The sequence below is a fragment of the Castor canadensis genome, chromosome 5 (assembly GCF_047511655.1).
Source record: "Castor canadensis chromosome 5, mCasCan1.hap1v2, whole genome shotgun sequence".
Lineage (NCBI taxonomy): Eukaryota > Metazoa > Chordata > Mammalia > Rodentia > Castoridae > Castor > Castor canadensis.
In genome coordinates, this window is record NC_133390.1 from 5,327,688 (window position 1) to 5,342,865 (window position 15,178).

General features: G+C 47.0%; 1 protein-coding gene across 2 annotated transcripts in view; it reads right to left on the reverse strand.

Moving 5' to 3' along the window:
• Positions 1-15,178, reverse strand: part of B3galt5 (beta-1,3-galactosyltransferase 5) — a 49,579-nt gene that overhangs the window by 21,363 nt on the left and 13,038 nt on the right. Inside the window, exon 1 of one of the 2 annotated variants that reach the window (XM_074072625.1) lies at positions 12,901-13,104. The exons of the other annotated variant lie outside the window; for it this stretch is intronic. The gene's annotated coding sequence lies outside the window, so the exon portion shown is untranslated. Of the gene's footprint in view, positions 1-12,900; positions 13,105-15,178 lie in introns of those variants that run through there. 2 annotated transcript variants of the gene reach the window in all.

The following is a 15,178-nucleotide window of genomic DNA, read 5'->3' on the forward strand; positions in this document are numbered from 1 at the left end:
GGAAGGCAGGAGAGGCCTCGGGAGGAGCCACCTTTATTCCTGTCTTCTGGCCCCCAGAGCTGTGGCAGAATAAATTCCTGTAGGGCCCTTGTTTGGGCAGCTCCAGGACAGTAATGACTGGGTTCAGCATGAATGGATGTGCTGCGCGTCAGGTAACACTTCATGAAAACTGAACATGTAACTTGTTTCCAGTGCAAGGGGCCAGATGGGTGCTCAAACCCTCCCACCGCCAATGGTGGAATGAGAATGGGGTGGACAGGCTGGCCAGAGGGGCCTCTGAGCTAAGCGACAGTCACATTTCAAAACAAATGATGGCACTGACCAGGGTGGGGAGACATCACTGTGGACACAGGAGGCGTTAAGTGAGATGCCACCTCATTTCCAGCCACTTTAAGGAGGTTTTCTTGGTTTAGGGGTTTGGTTTTGTTTGTTTTCACCTGACCTCACCTGCTGGCTTGGTGGAGTTCAAGTGAGGGCCTGGGTCTTGGGACGGGATGAAGTGCAGTGGAACTTTTTTTTTATTTTTGGTGAGTACATTTTTTAATTTTACAAAAGTATGATGAGAGTGGATGACAATTTTTAAATGTTTTCTGCTTAGCAAAGTAAGCAGTCAACACATCCTCATGTATGTTCTGCTGCCTGCTCTGCCAGCCTGCAGCTCAGTGTCCAGACAGAAGGTGTCCCAGGCTCTGCTGGACCCTGTGGTCATCGTGAGCCACACGCCAGCATCTGCACACAGAAGTGCTCAGAGGGCGGTTGTGCCCTAGATGGGAAGGGAGCTCCAAGTGTCCCCACCCAGGGATGGAGGGCTCATTTCTCTGCCCCTCATGTGGCCTCAGGCAGCTCAGCAAAGAACTGTGGACAAGGCCTCATTCATCACTCACCTTCCAGCTCCCCAGGCCGCTATGGCCTCCAGGACTCTGTGAGAGGCTGACCCACATGTGTGGACTCAGGGCGCCTTGTGGCCTGCTTGTCAAGCTGACCAAGAAGGGACACTCCCTGTCATTAGTCCCTTCAACATGGCCCACAGCCATCAGTGAGGGACAAAGCTGGCCTCACCCAAGGCCTCCCCACTCAGAAAGCCTGCTTGGAGGCAGAGGACGTGCAGGCCAGGCTCAGAGATAAAGCCAAGAGTGTGAGGCTCTTGCTACAGAACATATGCTCCCAAGGCGATGGTGCTGAGTCGTCCCAGTGAGGCCTCCACCTTTGGTCTTCCTCACCTCTCTGCAGGGCCCACCTGTGGCAAGAATCCTGCTCTGGGTCGGTGTAGCCAGCATCCCCCACCCTGGGTATCTGATCACATTCCTCCTCCCCTGCCTACCTCCAGCAGAATTCCCCTCGCCCCCACTGTGTGTTCTCGGGGGAATTTTCACCACCAGTCCCCCCACTGCTCCTGGGCTGTAAACACCCACGTGTCTGCTGCATTCAGAATGCAGTCGGTTCTATTCCGAGGTCCCTTTCTCCCCATTGCAACAATCCTGAATCAAATTTACTTTTACCTCTTTCACTACTGCCCAGCTCTAGGTTTTCTTTCATGAGGTGGGGGTGACCAGAGGCCCCACCCCGTGACGTTCAGGGGAAGCTGCTTTAAGGATGTCAACAGGCAGAGGTGGGGAAACCAGAGGGGCCTGGTGGATTCCAGAAACAGTGCTGTGTGCAGAGAGAAAGTTAGGGATAAGGGTGAACACCAGACAGGGCAACTCTACACGGCCTCAAAGAGCCCTTGAGTGGTTGGGAGTCCACAGTCCTTCCCAGGGCCTTAAAAGCCCATGGGCCCAGAGTCAGATGATCTCAATCTCTCTCTCTCTCTCTTTCTCTCTCTCTCTCAGTGCTGTCCACCTGTATAACAGAAAAGCCTTCCCAGTCTTTGAACATAATGGCTCCAATCAAACTGGACGAGGAGAAGGGGCCAAGACTTGTGCAAATGACCACAGGTCTCAGAATAGATGAATTCCAGATGGAAGACCTTAGGGATGGTCTCAGCCAGCAACGCTGCCACCACAAGATGCCACAGCCGCAGGGGGCTTCAGCATGGAGACTGCCTCTCTTACAGTTCTGGAGGCTGAAGTCTGAGGTCAAGACCAGCAGGCTCCGATCAAAGGGCCATCTTCCCGGCTTGCAGATGGTTTCTTCATGGGGTAGAGAGACAGAGTTCTGTGTCTCTCCCCTTCTTACAAGGACACTAATCCTCACACCAGGACATCATGGTTGTGACATCATCTAAGCCCACTCACCTCCCGGAGGCTGCCTCTCCAAACACCAGCACATTGGGGGGTCAGGGCTTTGGTGTATGAATTTAGGCAACATGATCCAGTCCCTGGTAAGGGTCATCTCCCACATTTATTGAGCACCACCTACATGCAGGATCACAGTGAGTTGTCAAGGAAGTCCTCAGGTTTCCCTAAGCCCTGTGGAGGCCGGACTTGCCTCCCCCGCACCCACTTCTGGTGGAAAGTGTTATTCTTTCCCAGCTCACTGCGCTGCCTCCCACTGGGAATTTACAATGACCTTCCAGATTCTCATTCTGTCCTGGACATGGAGACTCAGATTCAGTGAAGGAGGGGTAAGAACGTGCCATGGAGGGGGAGGGGAGGTCCTGTGCTGTATTCAGGCTCTGCGCCCGCCCCCCCCCCAGTTCTGCAGGCTTTCTCTATTTTATAAAAATCACAGCCTGGGGGAAGGGTATGGGTACTTCAGAGCCTTGTGCTTGTTAAGCAAACACTGCACCATTTGAACCACACCCCAGTCTCATTTTGCTTTCTAGTTATTTTTCAGAAAGGGTCTCGAATTTTTGCCCCCAGCTGACTGCAGACTGTGATTCTCTTAGCTACAGTCTCCCAAGTAGCTGGGATCACAGGTGCACGGTACCACACCTGTTGGTTGAAATGGAGTCTGCCTAACTTTTTGCCTGAGCTGGCCTCGAACCATGATACTCCTGGCCTCTGCCTTCTGAATAGCTGGCATGAGCCACTGCAACCAGCTACAACTTCAGTGTTTAAGTTCCTCTATCTGAAGCTCTTGATTCATGAGAGCCAAGAGCACAGCTCAACATGCTTCTGAAGCTTGGTTCTTTTAAACTTCTGATGACTTCTTTTCTGAATAGTCCAAAATATATTTGAACATTTTTGTTTACAGTGTCAAAAGGAACAAAAATACATCATCCACAGATCTGGGAAGGTTTCTGTCTTATAGAGAGACAGAAGATCTCTCTTAAAAGAATGTCTGCCCCATTATTCTGGTAATTGATGGCTCTGATGGTGCAGCCACAGAATCTAAAGTCTCCTATAAAGTCCCACACAGGATTAGAAAGTGATAGGAATTCAGTGTACAAACCACAGGCACATGGGAAAGAAAAGAGATTTAAAATAAGGGAGTGTAATCATTCTAGAAATTGTGGTCTGCCCACATCAGTTTCTATAAAGTGCCCTCCCCAAGAGGCAGTAGAAACAATCTCTAGTTTTTGACTGTGCTATGTGAAACCATCTTAACTCTACTTGGCTTCAAGTTTGGTTTCTTGACTAATCCCACAGGTTGGCTCACGATGTCCTGCTCAGCTGTACCAGTGACCTCTCTGCCCTCAGGCCACACTTGTTCTATTTCAGTTCCTTGACCACAAAAGTGCTCTGAGTCAAGCTTCCAGAACCGCCTCAGGGGCACACTTGGTCACTCATCTCCCACCAGCCCCCTCTGGGGGAATAATAGAGGGCAAAACTTTTGTGACTGCTTCCTCTTCCTCTGAAATAAGCCAAATTCTCATTCTTCTCAGATATCAGAAAGGTACAGAAAGCAAAAATACCTAATGAAATGAAAACTTTTGTACAATTCCACCCTGATGAGAAGCCAACCCCTTGTCCTCAGTAAGAAAATAGATCCCAGTCACCAGGAAGCACACCTCAGTTGCTTGAAAACACAAGCATCTTCACCTCCCATCTACTCATTTAAAACTCTCCATGGGGCTTCCCCGTGCCAAACCTTGAGCACTGGCAAATGTTACCATAGTGAAAAATACAGAAAAAGGTCTCTACCATCCCCTGAAGTTAGTGGCTAATGGGAAAAGGTGGGTGGTACAAAAAAATTAATAGAATACAATCTTCTGAGATTAAATCCGCAGAGCACAATACAGACAGTGCCATGAGCAGTCAATGTGGAAAGAGTTTCACCAAAGAACTGAGTCTAAGGGGAAGAAGCAAATGTTAGCCCAGTGTGAAAACACAGAGGTCACGCGACATCAGCTCTAGGTCAGGCAGGGGACACAAGCCAAACCACTGCTGGGTCACCCTTGGGTATTTCCAAGATGCGGAGAAACCAGTCCATTTCTCATAACTACTGCATGCACTAGAAAAACTTAGATAAGGAAGAGCATGAAGATGGCAGAAAGCCACCTCGGCTGAATCCACCGGGACAGAGTTTTCTGCCTCCCTCCCAAAGAGAGAAAGAGCTCATGTACTTTGTGTGAGAACTAAGGATTGGCCTCCCAGAAGAAGAGGGGGATAAAAACAAAAAACATCAGTTGAACAAGTTGTCTTTGTTGGGGACCCAGATTGTATCATTTGGTGGCTCCTGCCCATTGTTACCAGGCAAGACTCTCTGAACTGCCTTGAAGGCACCATCTTGGACACAGTAAAGACCATCACCTTTTCCTGTGACTAGTGTACTGATTCCTCAGTTAGAAATGGACTTGACTATCTCAAAGGAAGTACAGCCAAAGACAGAGGCCAATACCAGCATGAGTAGACACAGGCCATCAGCAGAACGTAACTTAGAACACCATGTTGACAGGGGCAAACTGATACCTCCATCCCCTGGCCGCATGCTTGCTATGCTCTAACTACACTACAATTTAGGCCAATCACTGGCAAGGTGAGTTTCCTGGCAGTGGAAGAAGGGTGAGAAGAAAGTGTTATGGTTCAGTCACCTTCAGATTGAGTAAGAAGGGAGGTATGGACCCTGGGAGGCCAGTGTTGGGATCTATGACCTCCACTCACTCCTGGATAATATTAGCAAATCATTTTTTTCTCTCTCAACTCAGGCTCTCATCTTCAAAAGGCCCAATCTGAAGACTGATGGAAGAATTAAATGAGACAATGCACAGCTAGTTCTCCCCCATCCCCACCACCCTCCCTCTGTGAGTGTCAGAAGAACACAGGGAATTCTTCACCTCACTCCCTGTGAATAGATGATATTGTTTTGAATGTGAAACAATGGTTCTGAGCTTCCATACCATTCTAAACACTGCATTTGCTTTTGAGGTGAAGCTGTTGGGTCCTCTCAGTCTTTTCTACCAGACCAGGTCATGTTTTACTGCAAGATAGGCATTTGGAAAGCCCAGAGAAAGCCTGGTGGGCATGAGTTACCTTCCTCTCTGGCCCAATGTTAAGAACCCTCCCTTCAGCAAGTCCCTTCAGTGACTTTTGTCCCCAGTCACTGCCACCACTACTACCACCACCCATGCTAGAGATGGAGCCTAGGACTCTGTTGGTACAAGCAAGCCTCTTCCACTGGGCTACATCCCCAGTCTTTAGGTGAAAATGAAGCAAAGAAATAGAATGGATTCCATCTTTCCTAATTCTGTCACTAGAGAATTCATCTTTGTGATGCCTCTTAGTTTTTAACTTCCGTCTAGGATTGGCAAGTAATTGTTTAATGGTTTTTAAGTATTTGAGAACATTAAGGATACAGCCAAACACTGACCACCTCACAAACAGGTGTGGTCAGAGATTTCCTGTGTTGGCCCGTGTACTTCCTGCAAAAAGCTAGATTTTTCGCAGAGTAAGCAGATAGAAACCATTAACCAATCATTTACCTGACAAGTTTGATCTGAGTCAGAGAGCATGAGGAAGAAAAGGCACTGGGAGCAGGGCTGGGCGGAACTCGGTTACCCTCTGGTAACAAGCCAACCCCAGTGGGATGGGCATGGCTGGTGGCACTCTAATAATGATCAGCCAGAAGACACTGGCCACCATCTAGAGGGACATCAGTGGTTTAGAGAAAGAGACATCACAGAAGGACAAGAAACAGACTTGAATGCCAAATTTCCGGTGCTTGAACCCTCATTCTACTTTCACTAATCAGGAGATCTCCAGCAACCTCTTCAACTCTCATACTCCAATTTCTCATCTATCACATGGAAATGACCTCAGAAAGGCCACCCCCAGAGGCTGCCACTCAAGGAGGTTCAGATATCCTTAGCCACACTGAGGCTTTACTGTTGGCAGTGAGCTCTCCATGTGCATTTGGTGGTCATTATTTGGCATTTTGGAACACATTCCTCGTGTACATGATTAAAGGTAAGATTAGCAAGTGCTGCACTCTCAGTGACAGCCATGAGGTCAACTGGCTTGGTCCTGTTTGCAGCCACTGGATTAGAAAATGCTGTTTCAGAAGCCACTTGTGAAAGTGACAGGTCACACAATTACCTTTCATGTCAGGTGACCTAGAGGAAGGACATTGGCATGGTTTAGGTTTAGGCTTAGGGTTAGGGTTAGGGTTTGATTTGTATGTCTTCTGTGTGGTAGGATTTGCCTGGGATTTCCTGTCATGATGACACAAGGACGAGGCTGTGGGAAAGAGTCTCACCCGACCCTCTTCCATTCGAAGCTTTATGGTCTACCAAAAAGAACACAGGGCCGTAATGGCCCAATCAGCTTCAGTGAGCGCACAATCCCCCATCACTCACTCCTCGCCAGCATGATCCCTCCCCTGGTCACATCAGTAACCTTGACAACAGATGCAAAAATAGAATGGTCTGCCATGGCATCTGTGCCCAATAAGGATATGCTGATGGCTGGCCCCAAAAAGCAGCCCCTGACACCCACCTGCTCCAGTGGCCAGCCACAGAAAATACCCCCTTAGCCGAACGGTGAGCAGCCCTCCTCTTCTGAAACATCCCCAAAGAGCATGTTTGCCTCTTGCAGCCAAGCACAGACTATTAAATGTCCCCCTTTTACTCTAAAGACTCTCTCTGCTTCTAGCACCTTCTAGTCCCATGGCACATGGGTTCCCCGGGAGCAAGGGCATGAGAGAACAATTTGTTCATTTGCTCTAGGACGTGGTGTGTTTGACAAGAGCCTGGGCCCGGAATGAGGTTGCCTGAGCCTCGTGCAGGAAGAGGCAGGAGAGGGAGCCACTGAGGCAGCTACAGCCCCACGGGAGGTGGCTCAGAACCCACAGAAATTGAGGAGACTGGGAACACGGAAGAGGACAAGACCAGGGAACACCTCTGTGGTAGCTTCCTGCACAGACCAGGGAGCAGGGGATGGGATGTGGTTAAGTGGCATGACAATATTGTATACAGTTGTCTTCTATCTGCAAAGGCTTACCTAGTGGGCCGGGGCTTATCTTGTTCTCCTCTCACCCCTGCTGGACTTCTGGAGGAAGAGACAGTATCTGCCTGTCCAGGAGAGCCAGTGAGTATACATCCTCTCCTGTGGGATTCTGTGGCATTGCCAATGGCCTTCTGGGTGGAAAAGGGCTTCTCTCCTGCCCCGTGGGGCAGGAAGTGGAAGGAGAGACCTCTCCTACCACAACTAGAAAGAAGGGGGAAGAGACCACCATGCTCCTTGACTTTAGAATTTGGAAGAATCTCAGCTTCTCATACTATCCCTTTGACTTTTCATGGAGAAAGTGTTAAAGTAACCAGTCCTACTGCTAATCTTCCAGAGATGGAGGGAAGCACAACACAGATCCCGTGCCCTCGAGGGAAAGTTCCATCCAGGAACACAGACACCAGTGGGAAGACACCATCAGGAAACAGTCAACTGAGTGAGAAAAACACCATCCTACTGAATGTAGGAAAGTGTGGCTCCAGCTGAACAGGCTTTAAAAACTGTGAGAACTGAGAGGTGCATCCCCACCTTTGTGCACGTTTCGTGTGCTCTGCTCTGCCCGATTCCCACACACCAATAAAGGAAGGCTATACCTGCCCCAAGTCGTTCTGGGCACATGAGGCCTGGCAGGAAGGTGCTGTGCTTTTCTCTCCCTCACAACCAGCAGAAAGCTCCACCACTAACGTGCATCCTCCACCCCTCCAGGTGAAGAGACTAGGTGAGGACAGTAGGGGTCTTTCCAGCCCCAGGATCTCAGGATTCTGTAGAGAAGGAGGAACTGGTCAGGCCACAGACTAGCAGAAAAAGGAACTGATAAAAGGAAAGTGTGTGACCCCTCCCTGGAGAAAAGGGCAGTCCTGCTCTGGCCCAGAAGGCATCCTCCATGGGTGGTACCACCTGAGCTGCATTGCTGCCAAGTGTCCTTTGGGTTTGAACTAGGAAGCAGCAGCAGAGGACCAGAGGACAAGGGACAGGCTGAGAGCACGTGCCTTGGGGCTCCATCCTTGGCTTCTACTGACCAAATGTGCAGGTCTCTGCAGAAGTCCTCCGTGGGATGACTCAACAGTCTCCTCTGGGTTCTGGTGCCAAGCCCTCTCTCCCCTCTCAGGGCCATGACACAGTCTCTTGTCATTGCTGTCCTGAGGTGTGTCATCCTATTAGGGCACTTGAGGAAGTTAGACTGTCAACAATGGTTTCTATGTGTCAAGCACCACTAAGCTCTCTATGAGCATTTTCTCCACCAAGTTCCAATGACTCTGTGTGTCATTGGACGTGCTAAAGATAGGAGATGTTAGTAAACCACCCAACTGTTACCATGCCAAGAAGTGATTCCTGTGCTTTGTGATGGGTCACAACCCCAGATGGAAACTCAGAACCCCCTCCATCAGCTCTACACTGTAAAATGTCTGCCTAGCTGTTGGGACAAGTTCAGAGAAAGCCAAAAAATGCAGTCCCAGCCCTGACAAAGTTTCTGATTTCAGAGTCAAAAGGGGAAAAAAAGCTATAAGAGGATGAAAAACTGTTGGCTCAAACACAGCACTGAAAATCAGAAGCAAATGCATGCCGATTTCCAGCGCTCAGCCAATCCAGCACTGGAAGTGGGCATATGGTGATTAGGAGGAGAGAAGATACCTGTTCAGAAAACAGTAACCAACCACGGCTGCCATGAACCACGGCTTGCCAAAACATATGTGACCCTACTGACAGGTCACTCTGTGACAGCCATGCCTTCAGAGAGCGATCCTGACTCACAAAACCTTCACCTTCTGGGGTGCAGAGAGACCACCATCCACCTGCTTGCTCCCCTAGTTGTGGCAAAACTCCCCCCATGGGTTTCACCCCACACAGTCAGTTCTCAGCCTTGACAGATGACCCCCAAAAGCTACAAACAAGCTAAATGGTAAACCCAAGTACTAGCACCCAATTCACACAGCCGCCACACTTTTGAGACCAGCACTACTAACTGTAATTACTCTCCTTTTTGGTATGCCAGAATGACCTTGCATCTGGACTTTGGGGGCATCGGTCTGCTGCAAGAGGCTTGACAGAACATTCTGATTCACATAGGATGTGCTCATAAAAGGCAGGGACTTTCTACCTAGGGAGAATGCTTTCTTTCTCTACTGAACTCATGGGGCTTCCTCTGGCTGCCATCACTTGCTAAGTGTCTCTGGGAAAGTGAGAAAACTCTACTGCTCACACACATCCTAGGATGCACTTTGAGTTGTTATTCTAATAGAAATAGAGTAAACCTAGTGACTTCTGCTCATTGGGTTCAAGATGACCTGACCTGGCCTGAAGCAGATGCCACGCTCAGACCCTGAACCACACTTTGAGTCCAATTCAAGAGACCTGCTTCTAGGGTAGGGTGAAGAGTCTGTGAATGGATTCAAACTCTGACCCACACAGTTGCCAAGAGACTTCACCCAGTCTTCTAGGGCTGCACAATCTAGACCTTCATTTACAGATATGAGTGATGAACAGTGAAACCATGAGCACAGAAGGGGCTTAGGGGCATGGCTGAAGTGGTAGAGCACCTGCTTAGCATGCATGAGTCCCTGAGTTCAAACCCCAGTGCAAGGAAAGGAAAGAAATGGAACGGCAAGAGGAAAGGAGAAGGGAAAGGGAAGGGGGAAGGGAGGGAAGGAGAGAGAAAGGAGGGGAATATAGAAGAAAGAAAGAAAGAGAGAGAAATGGAGGGAGAAAGAGAAAGAAATGAGAAGGAAGGAGGAGGCACACTAAGCCAACCATTGTAACAGATGATAGCCAATGAAGTAGACTGAATGCAAGAAATGGGAGACAGGGAAGAGATGTTCTCTAACCATTTTACCTGCTCCCCAACATTTTCCCATCCCCTCTGATGTTAGTCAGGGCCACAAAGCCAGCCCCTCCATCCCCTCTGACCCAAGACACACACACATCCATTCCTTTCTCATGTCCTCCACTCCTCAGGGAAGCAACTAAATATATTTTTTTCAAATTCTGCATCATGACCCATCATTGTATCATAAAGTCAATTTAGTAAGACCATACACTGAAAAGAAAATAGAATTGGCCAGAAGAAAATATTAGAAATCGTGGGAACAGATGAGTTGAGTACTGTGCAGAGGGTCATATGTGTGCACTGTGTCATCATGAGAAGGGAATTCACTGCGGTAAAGCCCAGAGACTCTGTTCCTTCAACAGATAATACAGAAGTATTGAATAGTATTGAATTGAACTGTCAAGAGGGAAAAATAAAGCAAATATATTTGAAAGCAATTTATAAAACAGGAAGAACTAGCTGTCACCTTAAATCAATGCCTTTGCACTTCTGGGCCTTGGTTCTAGAATTAAAAGTTTCATTCCCTGTGGGAAGAATTTCTAGCATCCTCAGAAGGAGAAACTGAGGCCACCAAAAAGCTCCCCCTTCATCTTAAAGAGCACTTAACTAGTGTATGCAAGGCCCTCAGTTAAATCCCCAGCACTGAAAAAGAGAGAGAGAGAGAACATGAAAGGCTTCTTGACAGGTTTACAATGAATACTCTAGAGATCTCTTTGTGGTCCACTGAAGAAAGCCAACTGTAATATAATATTCTCCATACAAATTTCACAATTGAATTTGTGCATAAGTATTGAACCAATTACAAATGTCTGTGCCCTGATCACAGTTCAGGTTTGGTCATGGTGCCCCATAGCAATATTGTGTCAAGCAGCTCATATTGCCAGGTTTCACGTAACTACACAACCAAGGAAAGTCAGTACATATAACAATCTCACTAACTTAAACTGACCTGTTCTCTTGAATTTGGCAGTGCTTTATCACAGTGATGATAAATAATGTTGAGTCATCCCCCATTTTTATGATTGCCATCATGGAACAAGACAGTTGATCAAAGCAAACCCTCATTATATCCAGTGGATGGAGCCAGCCGTCACCACCCACTCCCTTCTAGATAAACCAGAAGAACCATTCACCTGTTCCTAGACACATGTCACTCAGCCTTCTGACAGAATAGTCCAATAGTCACTTCTTTAGGTCAACAAAAAAAAGTAGACTGAAGGAGTGGCTCAAAGGATAGAGTGCTTGCTTTACAAGAGTGAAGCCCTGAGTCCAAGCCTCAGTCCCACCAAAAAAAAAAAAAAAGATATAAAAAGTATATTGTATCTGCCTTGTTATGTAGTCCCAGGAGTGCAGGAACCCCAGAACCTAGCTCAGTGGGAAGGAAGTGGGAAGAAGTGGGAAGGAAATAGTAAGGAAATATTCCAGAAATATTTGTTGAATAAATCAACAATAGAAGTGTGCTATATGGGCAGAGCATCACCATGAAACAAAGGCACAGAGCGAATCGAATAGAGATTTTCCATTGTGTTGGGGCTTGTGACTAGAATCCACCTTCAGAGGTCTGAAAGATGGCGGGCAAGATCTGCTTTTAGTACGTCAGACTGCTAACGTGGAGCAGATGAGACTTGGAAAGAGAAAATGTCAAGACTGAGTCACAAGGCACCTTGGCTTCTTCTTTCATGACCCAATTGTGGTGCTGGATGTTTCTGCCCAGCTTTTCTTCTTGTCAAGATCAAAGCCCTTGATGTTTATGATGCATTCATTTCTGTTCTCCTCACACACACGCACACCATTTTTTCACACTAAATCTCCTTGCTGTCTCTTCTTCCTCCTCCTATCCCTAAATTCAGGGGTGCTGCTCCCTCTCCTCCTGCTTGACACACCTCCCTTGTCCATACCTATGGCTATGCATCCAATAAGCCCCAAATCCTCCACACTTTCAGTCTAAGTTCCCCATCTACAGGTGAAAATGCCAACTGGGCATCCCACGGACATCTAAAGTGCCATTCCTGCTGTCAGACAGAGGGCCTAGAACCCACTCCAAGACACATGACACCAACATGGGCCCATTTCCACCACCTCCTCTTGCAGCCTGCAAACTCCCCCTCCAATCAGAACAGTTTTCCCAAACTACAAGTCCAACAGTGTCACCCCAACACTTAAATTGTTTTTATTGGGGATAGTCCTCACATTTTCCCCACTAGATTTTTTTTTCTGTCTGAGGAATACTCCCCAGACAGCAACAGTCATCAAAGAGAAAAGTAGGGTTAGATCAGAAGACAGTGAGAGAGCTATTTCTACTGAGTTGTATGCCACCTTTTCCTGTGGTGTTTCTGCCTCGCCTTACCTCCTGGGATTGCCTTCTGTCCTCTGCTCACATCTAAGCAATCATAGCTCAGCAGCAAATACAGCAACCACCCTCCCTGAAACCAAGAGATCAGCCAGCTCAGTAAGTTTGAAGGAAAGAAAATGTCAACATGCTGCAAACACCATGGCCAGCCCAAACGCAAGGCATCTTCTGTGTCTCAGTCGAAGGCAAAAATCAGCACAGACACCACAAACTGATAGAGTAAACCAGAAATGAGAGAGAGAGAGAGAGAGAGGTTGAGAGAAAGAGAGAGGTTGAGAAAGAGAGAAGGAGAGAGAGAGAGACAGACAGAGAGGGACAGAAGGAGAGAGACAGACAGACAGACAGAGATGGATAGACAGGGAGGAGAGAGAGACGGACAGAGAGAGAAAGATTTCACTCACCTAAGGCACTGATTCCAGAGCAGTGAGCGAGTCACGAGGATGGAAGTTCCGGGATGGCGGCTGGGACCATCGAAGGTGGTATTGGGGGAACTTAGCCTCTGATGCGCAGAACCTCCGCCTTCAACACTGGGGCTTCTCCTAGACTCTGCTTCCGGCTGCCTTCCCGTTCTCTCCCCTCCCGGTCTGCCTGCACACATGGCTTTCACTGCAGATAACTCTGGCAGGGAACCACAGACTTGAACGTGAAATGATTCACAGCTAACACATGACACTTTGGAGGACCTCATTAAATTGTTAAACATTGATAGGTTTGTCCACAGCCCTCCTGTTCCACCCAGAGACACCTCTGAATTTTCCACAGGGACCTGGCTCTGACTGTTACTGACCTGGCTGGAACTGTTTGCCCACAAAATGCAAACTAGCAATTTGCTCTGAGAGTTTTATTGAGAAGATATATTCTACTGGAATTTAAAAAATTCAAGTTTACATCAAAACAAGTCACTATTTTCAAATCCTGACAATTTTTATTTTAAACCAGATTTGCTATTATGATGACTATATGTACATCATTTGCATATTAATCTGTATACAGACAGAAGAAAAACTAGACCATCATCCTGGTCACAAAGCAATGAAAGAAGCAACTAACACCAAGCTTAAAAAAGATTATCAAAATTCCCAGCCATTAGAAAGAAAGAAGATTAACTTTGAGTTCAAAAGACAAATCAAATGTGCAATAAAAAAATTTGAACTAAAGCAAATAAAAATACCGAATCTAATCTCTTTGACACACTCAAAATTGTTTTCAGAGGTAAATAGCCTCAGTACTTTTATTATTAAAGAAAGAAAATGACTAGGTTCTCAAAGAATCTAGAAAACAGAAATTACAGAAAAGAACAATATAACAAGTAGTATAATAATACTGTTAAAAACAGCATAATAATAAACTAAAAGAAGCACTGAATAATTCAAATGTTACAACAAATATGCACTCACACTCCCTCTAAAATGGACAAGGTTCCAGCATGTCCACCAAGTATAGAGAGTAAGGGGAAAAAAAGAAAAGAAGCAGACTGTGAAATGAGGTGTGGCGAGGTGGTTCCTACCTATAATCCCGCCTACTCAGAAGGTGGCAATCAGAAGGATCATAGTTCAGGTTTAGCCCAAAGAGTTAGAGAGCCCATCTCAACCTATAAGCAAGGCCTGGTGTTGTGCATCTGTAGTCCCAGATACATGGGAGACACAGGAAGGAGGATTGCTGTCTGAGGCTGGTCCTGAAAAAAATTCAAGACCCTATCTGAAAAATGACAAAAGCAAAAAAAAAATTAAAAAAAAAAGAGAGAAAGAGAGAGAGAGCTGGTAGCATGGCTCAAGTGGTAGAGCACCTGCCTAGCAAGTGCAAGGCTTTGAATTCAAACCCAAGAACCACCAAAAACTAAAAGAAAAACAGAGGAAATGACACTGAAATGTCAAGAGTGCTGCATCCCAGGGATCAGGTGCCATCTTCAGAGTGCCAGGCAGGAGACCATGCCACACTTGTACCCTCAGACACTCTCCCTACAGTGAAATGAGAACATAAAGGTAGTCACCTCCTAAGGACTTATGGAAGTCAAGTAAGTGCTTCCTGGTACCTGCTAAGGTCTGGATATTGGTTTGGGTCCCCCAAAGGTTTGGTGGCACTCTTGGGATGAATGACCTAGTGGGAGGTCCTCAAGTCATTGAGGAGTTGCCCTCAAAAAGGGTTGTGGGACTCTACCTGTCCTGTCTCTGCTCCAACTCAAGATGTGACCTTTTGCTCCCACCACCTCCCATGGGAGGCCACCTTCACAAGAGGCCAAACCAAAGAGGCTGCCACTCCTGGTCCTGAACCTCCAAAACTGTGAGCTAAACAAACATTCTCTCTCTATAAAACTAGCTGCCTCTGATATTTTGTTGTAGTCACATGAAGCTGACTGATACAGTTCCCAGGAGCTAGTAAGTATATACTCAAGCAATAATCTAGATGATCCTAAAGACTTCTGTGACTTTGTTTATTTGATTCGTAAAGCCCTACAATTCCTTCCCTTTTTTCCGTAGTCTTTTATCTTGAAGCTTGTTGATGCCAGTAGAATATGTTAAAAGGGTTTTTTAGCTCCAGTTTTCAAATTCCTAATTTGCACATCTTCATGGTCATTTTTTAAAGTTAGCTTAAATAAAACTCCCCTCCACAGATCCCACTGCTAAGAGAACACAAGACTTGGAGTGTGGACAGGTGGAAGGAACAGGGCTGGGCTGGAAA